Source organism: Callithrix jacchus, chromosome X, assembly GCF_049354715.1.
Source record: "Callithrix jacchus isolate 240 chromosome X, calJac240_pri, whole genome shotgun sequence".
Classification (NCBI taxonomy): Eukaryota; Metazoa; Chordata; class Mammalia; order Primates; family Cebidae; genus Callithrix; species Callithrix jacchus.
Genome location: NC_133524.1, coordinates 9,831,407 through 9,843,621, shown reverse-complemented (window position 1 = coordinate 9,843,621; position 12,215 = coordinate 9,831,407). Strand labels below are relative to the sequence as shown.

The following is a 12,215-nucleotide window of genomic DNA, read 5'->3' as shown; positions in this document are numbered from 1 at the left end:
TCATGCAAATATCACTTCAAACACAATTTCCAAAGAGAAAACACGATGCCCCATTTCCTACAAAACCCAAATACAAGAAAAATAGAATTTAAGTCTGCCTCCTGGTTTAAACACAGCCTGATTTGTATTGAGCCTGTTCAAACTTATCTCAGGTCCTAAGATCATCCTAATGAATAAAGCAAAATAGGTTAAATGTAAATTACATAGATACCTACAGTAGAGTTGGGTGTATACATTCAGAAGTTCTGGGCTGGGCGGGGTGGCTTATGCCTGTAATCACAGCACGTTGGGTGGCCGAGGCGGGCGGATCACAAGGTCAGGAGTTCGAGACCAGCCTGGCCAATATGGTGAAACCCCATCTCTATTAAAAATACAAAACTTAGCCGGGCACTGTGGCAGGCGCCTGTAATCCCAGCTACCCAGGAGGCTGAGGCAGGAGAATTGCTTGAACCCGGGAGGCAGAGTATGCAGTGAACTGAGATCACGCCACTGCACTCCAGCCTGGGTGAGAGAGTGAGACTCTGTCAAAAAGAAAGAAAGAAAAAAAAGAAGTTCTGAGGCTGATCTTCCTGACAACAAATTAAACACTATGAACAATGTGTTGTCCTTAAATGATATGGTGAAGATGTCCTTTAAATGAAAGAAGCTAATGGAGGAAACGGATGCTATGTGAATTTAACTTTTAACAAGTCACACTCAGCCCTCATGCAGAGAACAGATCTTTGCAAAAACAACAACAACAACAACTTGAAAACACTACAGTTATAAGTATGACATTTACATGACTTTACAGAAATATCACAGATTAAAAATAGAAGACTGCCTCTTAGTTGGCTATAAACCTTGTCGCAAAAAAGTATAGAAAAAAAGAACAATTTTGAGAAGTCTTCCTCAGTTTGGTTCCTCCATTATGCAGAGATTTATCTCCTAGTCAATAGGAATAGATAGTTCCTTAAAAGGCATGATAGGAAGCCACACTTTGGAATTACAAACCGGAAAGGAAATGTACTTCAAATAAGCAAGAGGCAAATGGGTTGGAGTTTTTACATTCTGCATCTCCTACTGAGGAAATGCCCCCTGAGGGCTTAAGCAACTGGGATTGGTGCTTACAAGCAAAATAGTGATAAATAATGTATAGGACGGTGTGATTAATTAGGTGGACAGTTTCATGCACGTACTCAGACCCCTGGAAAAGCCCACGGAGTTGGGCCGACGACAATAGATGTAAGTAAGCTTGTCGGACTCCTTATCATTTTAACCAGATTCGCAAATGTGATTTTGTTTTTTTTGGAGACAGGGTCTCACTCTGTTGCCTAGGCTGGAGTGCAGTGGCGCAATCATGGCTCACTGCAGCCTCCATCCCCCAAGCTCAAGTGATCCTGCCACCTCACCCTCCCAAGTAGCTGGGACTACAGGCATGCACCATCAAGCCCAGCTAATTTTTGAACTTTATTTGTAGAAACAGGGTTTTGCCATATTGCCTAGGTTGTTCTCGAACTCCTGGGTTCAAACGATCCTCCTACTTCAGCCTTCCGAAGTGCTGGGATTACAGGCATGGAGCATCATGCCAGGCCTGCAAATTTGTTCTTGAAGGGCAATAGCAAATCCCACTCCATGGGCCATACAGAGTCTGTTTCATGGACAACGGACAATGGGTATAGCCATGTTCCAATAAAACTTCAACTATATAGAGTGAAATCTGAATTTCATTGAATTTTCATGGATAATAACATATTATCTCTCAATTTTTTTAGCCATCTAAAAATATTAAAAATATTCTTAGCACGTTGCCTATACAGAATTAGCAAGGTCTAAATTTGGCTTGCAGGATATAGTGGGTTTTGCCCATTAGTTGGTGCAGATTCTTCATTGTATTGATGCTGTTTACCATTTGGTATGTTTTTGGAGTGGCTGGTACTGGTTGTTCCTTTCTATGTGTAGTGCCTCTTTCAGAGCTCTTGTAAAGCAGGCCTGGTGGTGATGAAATTTCTGAGTACTTGCTTGTTCACAAAGGATTTATTTTTCCTTCACTTATGAAGCTTAGTTTGGCTGAATATGAAATTCTGGGTTGAAAGTTCTTTTCTTTAAGGATGTTGAATATCAGCCCCCACTCTCTTCTGGCTTATAGGGGTTCTGCTGAGAGATCTGCTGTGAGTCTGATGGACTTCCCTTTGTGGGTAAACCGACCTTTTTCTCTGGCTGCCCTAGCATTTTCTCCTTCATTTCAACCCTGGTGAATCTGACGATTACGTGTCTTGGGGTTGCTCTTCTTGAGGAATATCTGTGGTGTTCTCTGTATTTCCTGGACTTGAATATGGGCCTGCCTTGCTAGGTTGGGGAAGTTTTCCTGGATGATATCCTGAAGAGCATTTTCCAGCTTGGATTCATTCTCTTTGTCACATTCAGGTACACATATCAAACGTAGATTAGGTCTTTTCACATAGTCCCATATTTCTTGGAGACTTTGTTCCTTCCTTTTTACCCTTTTTTCTCTAATCTTGCCTTCTCGTTTTATTTTACTGAGTTGATCTTCGACCTCTGATATCCTTTCTTCTGCTTGGACAATTCAGCTGTTGAAACTTGTGCATGCTTCGCGACGTTCTCGTGTTGTGTTTTTCAGCTCCATCAATTCACTTATATTCCTCTCTAAGTTGTCCATTCTCATTAGCATTTCATCAAATCTTTTTTGAAGGTTCTTAGTTTCTTTGCATTGGGTTAGAACACATTCTTTTAGCTCACAGAAGTTTATTATTACCCACCTTCTGAAGCCTGATTCTGTCATTTCATCACACTCATTCTCCATCCAGCCTTGTTCCCTTGCTGATGAGGAATTGTGATCCCTTGGAGGAGAGGTATTCTGGTTTCGGGTGTTTTCATCCTTTTTGTGCTGGTTTCTTCCCATCTTTGTGAATTCATCCACCTGTCGTCTTTGTAGTTGCTGATTTTCAGATCGGGTCTCTGAGTGGATGTCCAGTTTGTTGACAATGAAGTTATTTCTGTTTCTTAGTTTTCCTTCTAACAGTCTGGCCCCTCTGCTGTAGGACTGCTGAGGTCCACTCCAGGCCCTGTTTGCCTGGGGATCACCTGCAGCAGCTGCAGAACAGTAAGGGTTGCTACCAGTTTCTTTTTCTGCTATCTTCGTCCCAGAAGGATGCCCGTCGAATGTCAGTCTGATCTCTCCTTTATGAGGTGACTCTTGGGATATACGGGGGTCAGGGAGCTGCTTGAGGAGACAGTCTGTCCTTTATAGGAGCTCAAGTGCTGAGCTGTGAGCTCCGCTGTTCATTCAGAGCTGCTGGGCAGGTATGTTTAAGTCTGCTGCAGCAGAACTTATAAACCCCTTTTTTTTCCCAGATGCTCTGTCCCGGGGAGTTACGGCTTTATTTACGAATTCCTGTTGTGCTGCTGCCTTTTTTTCAGGGCTGCCCTGCCCAGCAAGGAGTCAGCCTAGTCACTGTCTGCCTGTAGAGGCTTTGCTGAGCTGCTGTGGGCTCTGCCCAGCTGCCGTGTGAACTTCCCTGCAGTCCTGTTTATATGGGTGGAGTTAGAACTGCCTCGGCAATGGTGGCCCACCTCTGTAATGGCGGACTCTCTCTGTAATGGTGGGTTGCCTTGGCAACAGGGGCTGCCTCAGCAATGGCAGATTACCTTGGTAGTGGTGGAGTACCTCGGTAATGGTGGATGCCCCCCCAACAGAGCTGGACCATCCCAGGTTCAGCTGTGCTTGCTGTGAAAGTCTCAACCCAGAGCATTTCCAATTGCTGTTTTTTTTGTGGGGGTGGGACCAGCCGAGCCTGATCACCTGGCTCCCTGCCTCAGAGCCTTTTTTTATTTAGTTGAATGGTCGACTCTCTCCCAGGTGTTCCAGTCGCCTGTTGAAAAGGAGCTGGGATCTGTGTGATTTCCCATGCGGTGACCCACTACACTGGCTGAAACAGCAGTGCTGAGATTCGTGGCGCTTTTTTGCCCGGGAATCTCCTAGCCTAGCTCCCTGTTTCAGTCCACTTTTTAATCAGATGAATGGGTGACTCTGCCTTCCCAGAGCTCCAATTGCCAGCTTAAAAGGACACCTAGACCAGTGTATTTTGTACAGAGAACCGCCGCACTGGGGCACCGGCAAAACAGCCATGCTGGCCAAAACAGTCATGCTGGTGACTCGTGGGGCTCCTCCACCTGGGAATCTCCTGGTCTGTGAGCAATAAAAATCCATCTGGAATTGTCGCAACCACTCACCCTCTGCGCTTTCACTGGGAGCTGCAATCCTGAGCTGCTCCTAATAGGCCATCTTGGATCTAGGATATAGTGGGTTAACCTGTCCATAAGATCACAGGAGTCACAGTTGGACCCTACTTTTATCACATCTCGCAAAAACTTAAACCTTCAGAAAAGCAGTATGGCAGGCCCTCAAACAAGTAAACAGAATTATCATGTGATCCAGCAAGTCCACTTCTAGGTATACGCAAGAGAACTGGAAGCAGAGACTCAAACAGACATTTGTATCTCAATGTTCACAGCAGCATTATTCATAATAGCCAAAAGGTGGAAGCAACCCAAATGTCTATGAATGGGTGAGTGGATAAATGACATGCTGTTTACATAAACAATTGACATATTCAGCCTTTAAACAGAATGAAATTCTGGCCAGGCGCAGTGGCTCATGCCTGTAACCCTAGCACTTTGGGAGGCCGAGGTGTGTGGATCACTTGAGACCAGGAGTTCAAGACAGCCTGGCCAACAGAGTGAAACCCCATCTCTACTACAAATTAGCTAGTGTGGTGGCATGCACCTGTAATCCTAGCTATTCAGGAGGCTGAAGTAGGAGAATTTCTTGAACCCAAGAGGTGGAGGCTGCAGTGAGCTGAGATCACGCCACTGCACTCCAGCCTGGTGGCAGAGCAAGACTCCGTCTCAAAAAAAAAAAAAAAAAAACACTGAAATTCTGATACAGGTGTGTGAACCTTGAAGACACTACACTAAGTGAAATATGCCCAACAGGAAAGGACAATTAATGTATGATTCCACTATATGAAGTCACCAGAGTAGTCAAAACAAGAGACAGAAGGTAGGATGGTGGTTTTCGGGGGCCATGGAAAGGGGTAATGGTGAATCAGTGTGGGAAGATGAAAAAGTTCTGGAGGTGGATGGTGACTGTACTTAATGCCACTGAACTGTATGCTTAAAATGGTAAATTTCATGTTATATGCATTTTACCACAAACAGAACTGCAATGAAAATTGAAACCTCAATGCACATATGTCTTCCAAAGACCCCTCTGTTGGTTAAAGATCAAAATGGTTATGAGAGTGAAAATGAGCATCAACCAGTTTGTTTTCAAACTAGCAAGTCAAGAATATATTTTAATCCAGATTCAAACTCTTAACTAAAATAAAAAATGTACAGGACTCAGTTCTTTTCAGATTCAAAAATGTCATTCTGATATACTTCCCAGCAGAGTTGGGGCCTTTCCTAGAAACAGTCTCAGAATCCTGATAGTTTCTGGAACATCTGAATGTTCATCAAACTTAGAAATTCTCAGGACTGCTTTCATCCCTGGAGAATTGAGCTATGTGGCAGCAGAAGGGCACACTTCAGTTTATTAAATTTGTATTAATCTGCATGGATGGGAAATGGTCTGGGTGTTCTTGTTAAATCAAGGTGAATCACAAAAATCATTCAAAAAATTATCAAATTATGCTGTTGTACGATGTTCAGAACTGTGCTTGTAGTTGTTAGCAAAAACTTCAAAAGTCTAAGAAAAACAATATTCAGGTCTAATTAGCTGCATGTATCATTTCTCTGTACCTCAGATGAAAACTGCAGAGTCAGAAAAAAAGGAGAGGGGGCCAGAATTTAAGCGAAATTCCTAGCCTAGGCCATTTCCCTTATTTTAAAAAGCGGGGAGTCAGTGAGAATACGACAGTGATATTAATGTATCTTCCCGCAGAAGTCTCCGGATGACTGGTTCCCTATATTCTTATCTCCTAAGAGCTTCCAAGTCCCTATGAAAATGCAAGGAGGTATTAACCGACTTTGGAAATGCTTTGAGCACCTTGGGTTTCTGAAAGGTATCTTCCTGACCTTTGGGTACCCCTTGCTGATTGCGCCACCATCTGTCTCCCTAGTGAACAAATCCAGCCTCCAACTCCACATCCCAGATGTCTCCAGCCCCTGCCCTCCAGAGCTTCTCACTCATCCCTGTATGGCTTGCATGACTTGGCCACTTGAAGGTCCAACCAGCCTCTCAAGCGTGACATGCCCATAGCAGAGACCTCCTCCCACCCATTCATGGCATCTTGCCCCTCTTCTAGCCTGTGGTCTCCATAAGTCACACGTCCCTCCCACTCCATGCTCACAAGCCACATCTTCACTCCCCTGGCCAGGACACATGCATGTCCACTGACGTTCTGTGCTGAAGACTGTCCTCAATCTGTCCTTTCCCCTTTCTGGCTTCACTGAGCTATGCCAGTGGAAGGTGACATTATCTCCCTGCCTGGGACCCAGCTGGAGCCATCACAGTCCATCCCTCAGCCAGCCGCCAGCCACTGGTTAGTGGGAGGAAGCTGCTGCAGGGTTTCACGTCCACACTCAACCTCTTAGTATTATTACAGCCTGCAAAGTACTGTAGGGTTTGCTCACTGCGCACACCTCTGACCTCAGCTCCCTATTAGTCACTCGTTTCCCCGTGCTAGCCTGGCTCGTCTGTTCCCTCAGGCTCCTGGGTGCCTGGCCTTTGCATGTGCTGGTCTCCACCTGAAACGCTCTTCTCCTGGCTCTTCCAGCTGCATCTTATAGACTTCAGTTCATCCATCTCTTCCTCACAGAAGCCTTCTTACTACTAATGTGGAATCCCCTCCAACCCATGTCACCCTGTTTACGGGTTACTGTCACAGGATGTAACTGTCATCAAATTATTTTGTTTCTTTGTTCCTCTTGTTTGCTACTGGTCTCCAAAAATAACAGACAAGCTCCATCAGGGCAGGGGCCTCTGCAGCCACAGCACTTAGCTTCGAGGGTGCCTGATTCAGGCAAGACATTTAATAAACAGCTAGGTAAGTATGAGTTCCCGGATAAATATATGAACTTAAGAAAGTTCAGAACCCAGGAACCCGTAGTGGACACCACAACTCCACGGAACAGTGCATTCTTCTTGAGGGCTCAAGGCATCTCTAGGTCTTACAGGGCTTTTATAATGAGCATGACCGCCAACTGTAAAGTGGACGGGGAAGTAGAAGCCACATGGTACCACATCCCTCCCAACTTAACAGGTAGAGCAGATGGGCTCGCTGGGGGAGCAATCGTCCCCATTTTGCCTACATTTAAGAGATTGATAGTATCATAATGCAGAGCTTACAACTGAGTTAGTCTGACACACAAGCAATTACTAGACTTCACACAATACTGGGAGGTCTAACAATAAAAAGATAAATGGCAACTAGTTCTAGTAAAGGTTCCTACCTGATCACCGCCAGGCGCTGATTTACTTGGGCACAGCCGCAGGGAGCAAACCTGAGCTCAGGTGGCTGACGTGGCACTGGAGAAGAAACTAAAAGACAGACATCCAAGCACAAGGATGTAAGTCACAGCTGGAAAGTGGCGCTCTGGGCCTCACTGCACCTCTGTCTCCATCACTGCCTACATCATCTCCCAAAGCTGATCTAAGTCTGCTCCCAGCCCCATTTCAGTCACTGTCCTCTCTATTGTAACTACAAACTTTAAATATTATGCAGATGGATGAAGTACAAGTGCGGACAGGGTCACAGTCTTTTTTCAGAATGAAAATAACATTGAATGTATGAGAGATAGGGTAAGTGTGAAGTAGTTTTTAAAAATGCCTTGAGGATAGGTGTGGGCTGCAGGACTGGGAAGGTAGAGAGGGGAGGTGTAAATCTACAGAGATGCGCAGTGAGATGTCTGTGCAGCTTTGCTTAAGTTAACTGGCAACTGGGAGCCAGGAGGGATGCACCCAGGTGTGGACAGTGTGGGGATCACTGGGGGATTCCAGGCTGGTGGCCGTCCTCAGAGCAGAAGCCTGGGCTGGCCAAAGTATTAGCATATGACTGCATATTCACATGCTTTCACTTAAAACAGACAAACACCAAGTAAGACATGTAGGTATCAGTTTTTATGATTCCCAGTCACCTTCTACTGACTTTTTCAATAAACACCAATGCTCAGGCCATTGGGACTTGGGGGGGTCCCACTGTCCTTTCATAGAAAACTCAAGTTATATTTGTGTGATGCCTACCTGCTTAGAACGTGCATAAATCGTAAGTCATACGGTCTTACATCATGAGTTTCTAAATAGTTAACACTGATTACTCATATTTCAGAGTACTGAGCAAGCTCATGGTAAAGAGCTATGACTTTAAAATGTCAAACGAATGTAAGAAAATCACTACTGTACACCAAGCACCCCCAATGCTTTGAAGACCCTTTATGAAATTCAGGCATCTAAATTCTGAACCTATGACGTGGCTTAATTAAGAGTATTTTCACTACAACCAGTGTCTCAATATTACAAAGGAATATAAAGTGGAACTCTGGAAATAATACTCTAATCCACTGACTATATTAACTAGCTAATAAAAATTCATTTATGCACACAGTTTTTTTGTTAGATATAGACAAAGTGAGATATAGTTATGAAATATGATAAATTTTTAAAAAGCATACATAATACTCAGAGAAGTTTTATTTTATTTATTTGTTATTTTTTTTTGAGACAGAATCTCACTCTGTCATCCAGGTTAGAGTGCAGTGGCACAATCTTGGCTCACTTCAACTTCCGCCTCCCAGGTTCAAGTGATTCTTCTGCCTCAGCCTCCCAAGTAGCTGGGATTCAGGCATGCGCCACCATGCCCAGCTAATTTTTTTTTTTTTTTTGCATTTTAGGGTTTTGCCATGTTGGCTAGGCTGGTCTCAGAAACTCCTGACCTCAGATGATCTGCCTGCTTCAGCCTCCCAAAGTGCTAGTATTATAGGCATGAGCCACCACACCTGGCCAGAAAATATTTCAAAAGCCCACCTAATACTGATCCTTTCATTCTAGTTCCTCATCTACCTCCGCCTTCAAGGGTCACTTTAAAACATATCTCCTCCACACCATGAAGTCAAGCCTTCTTGATTCCAGGAGGCACAGCCTGATTATTATCTCCTTGGGCTCCAGGGTATCATGCATGCAATGCTCTGAAAGAACCTACTTCAATGTGCTCTGGTGGTATCTTTACATTTCAGATGCCACCTCCCAATGCAAGACTAAGATCCTTCTATGTATATGCATTTACCTATCTATTCCAGCTGTTCTCAACAGGCATAGATACTGCATGCTGCCCTCATGCCTTCCTGGGACATCTGGCAATACCTGGAGACATTTTTAGTTGCCCCAACTTGGGGAGGGGGGGCTACTGGTATCTCCTGGGTCCTGGGATGCTGCTAAACCTCCTACAGTGCACAAGACAGCCCCACCACAAGCATCTTCCAGCTGCAGCTGACCATGGTGCAGAGCTGAGTGACCCATTCTATCCACTTTATTGCCACGAGAATGTGTCTACTCCCTCAAACTCAGTTTTCACTTTTTATGCAAGTTTAATCTTTCTGGCTCCTCTCTTATCCAAAAGACACCTTCGTGATACTGGCAGGAACTCAGTGTTGCTTATACTTTCCAGCACTCCAAGGGTCTTTGAGCATCACTGCAGGAAGCGTGACCCCCACCCACCAGCAGTCTAATGCATTAATGTTTCTGTTTTCTGAAGCTACTCTGTTAACTCCACCACAAGTAACCCTCATGCCCCCACTCTCTGGGTCTCCCCAGATCAATTCCCATTGAGAACAAATATACTCTCCTAAATTTTACTACAATAAAACACTGTAGCTATGCCAATTGGTTATATTAATTGACAGGTGTGGTAACACTGCTATTGATATGCAATAATCATTACACAAATGTGTATTTATATATGACAACACCTTCTTCATCAAAATGAAAAGCATGGGTGCAGGTGATCTGAGTCAGAAATCTCAGCGAACCTGACTTTCTAACTCTTGAGAGGACATATTCCACGTGGGCCTGCCCTGTTCTGCTTCCTGAGGACTTCCAGAGAATCCTCCATGGAGGGATGGTGGGGAAAGGGATAAAAAGAAGACCAAAATGATCAAAGATGCACAATGGACTCAGGACTTATAAGGCATCTCTTTGAAATGCAGTGGCCCAACCGCTAACACTACCTCATAGTGCCCACCACATCTACAACTACCCTATTCAGCCAGAAACAAATAGGTTACACTAAAAACATGCTGCCTTGGAGCTGTTCATCCCATCTCCACCATCACATCTTTCCCACTAGATTTCCAAGGCTCTAACTGGTGAATGTGGTGTCATATAGATGGAGTCCAAATGGACGGACTTGTCGTATATGATTCTGCACCTCCATGCACATCACAAGTACTAAAGTTCACCGTAAGTGTAAGAAAACCATTCATCACAAAGCAGAATTTCCAAGGGCTGGGTCTATCGGCATTTATCTCTTCTTAATTTCTATGGGGTAGACACCTTCATTTAACAGTATCATCTTCGCCAAATGGAAATATACCTCACAGGTCAACAGGAACATTCAGAATCCATACACTGGGGAAACATAATTATAATGATTTACAAAGCTCCCTGGAAAGCAAAGTACTCTAAAAGGCTTAGTAATAATAAAGGTGTCCCATTTGCATAAGTTTTAACAGCACAATTGCTGTAGGAAAACACAGTGCAAATTTTCCTTATTGGGTCAGAACATGTTATTAAAACAAAATCAGGGACTTATTAATCAGCTCAATTCTCTAAACCACTATTCACTCCATTCAACCTACATGATTATAAGCTTCTCAGCAGTTTTAAGTGAGTTCATGCCTAGGGAAAAGCATTACGTTTGCTAATTTCTACAAAAATTCCAGGAGGAATGAATTTCTCTGTACTGTCTTTTAATTGGCAAAGGTGCACTAAAGAATGGTATTTTTTTAGAAAAAAAATTTTTTCCCCCTAAGCAAGTGCTATTATATAAAGGGAAATGTGGCTTTACATATTTCTCTAAAACAAACAAGAATTTAAATGAACCTTAGTTTTCTAATAACATGGCTGAAAATTACAAACAAATTTTTCAAATATGATAACATGTTAAAATATTCAATACTTTAGCACTTTTACTGTATTCTTTTCTGGTAGGTAGGGGGTACACACAATTGTATAACAACAATCTGAAACTTACAAGGCACAATCTAATGCAAATATCAAAGTGATTAAATATATTCTCACTCTTGGCATCATAATATCCAAATATTATCCATGGGGTACATTTTTATCCACTAGCATGTAAGATTTGTGTCTGGTCTGTTCATGGCTGCCTTCCCTATGTTTCACATAGTAGATGTTCAATAAGTGCTTGCTGGTTCATTGAATGTGTTACTGAGACATAATGTGAATGCAGATGACTGAGGAACCTAAGTGTTCACCAAGAGCCTAATATGTGCAAATGTTCTGCAAGGTGCTACCCAGTGAAGAAGAATTCACAGAGCTGGAAGACAAAGCCTTCCCTGTGCAGAAAGCTCCCCAAGATAAACAACATGCACTCCTATAAAAAGATACCTCCCAACACCACATGAGATCATCTCTGGCCAAGGATGGGAAAGGGAGTGAAAACACTCACAGTCACAATCTTCATTACTCCCTCTAATCACTAAAACACAGTTCATAGTCCCATCTATGGACAAAGAAAGAGGCCTCTGGTCATGTGGCTAAAACTCAGAGTCAGTAATGAGCAAGAGACAGGATATACTCAAAGCTGGGCATGCAAGATAGGACAGAGGCATCATTTGCAGCGGCTATCGCTACACCGTCTATGGCTCTGTTGTCCACAGCCTACAATTCTGCATCGAGCGTGTGATTACTTCAGTAATGCCAACTTTTCACCAGAATGAGGATAGGGACTAGGGCAGAATCTCTTCATCTGTTGTTAACCCTTCTTCCCCTTTATCTTTTAAGAATGAAATCCTAAATTTTACATGGGTACTCAGACACAAGACAAGACAATGCTGCGGTTCCCCATCATGAAGCAGCAGTTTAGGGAAGAAGACATCCCTCTTCCTCACCTTGAAAGCTATAAAAAGGTGTATTCTAGGCTATCAGCTACTGTTTGATTTATCTAACTCAACTTCCAACCTATCTTCTAATAAGG

At 43.5% G+C, this 12,215-nt stretch overlaps 1 protein-coding gene and 1 long non-coding RNA gene across 7 annotated transcripts in view; both read right to left on the bottom strand.

Moving 5' to 3' along the window:
* The window catches only part of TBL1X (transducin beta like 1 X-linked), a 250,659-nt gene that overhangs the window by 91,366 nt on the left and 147,078 nt on the right, over positions 1-12,215 (bottom strand). The window lies entirely within an intron of this gene.
* LOC144580990 (uncharacterized) overlaps positions 7,504-12,215 on the bottom strand; it is a 151,169-nt gene continuing 146,457 nt past the window's right edge. Inside the window, exon 3 of the long non-coding RNA XR_013531435.1 lies at positions 7,504-7,543. This is a non-coding gene — a long non-coding RNA (uncharacterized LOC144580990). The remainder of the gene's footprint in view (positions 7,544-12,215) is intronic.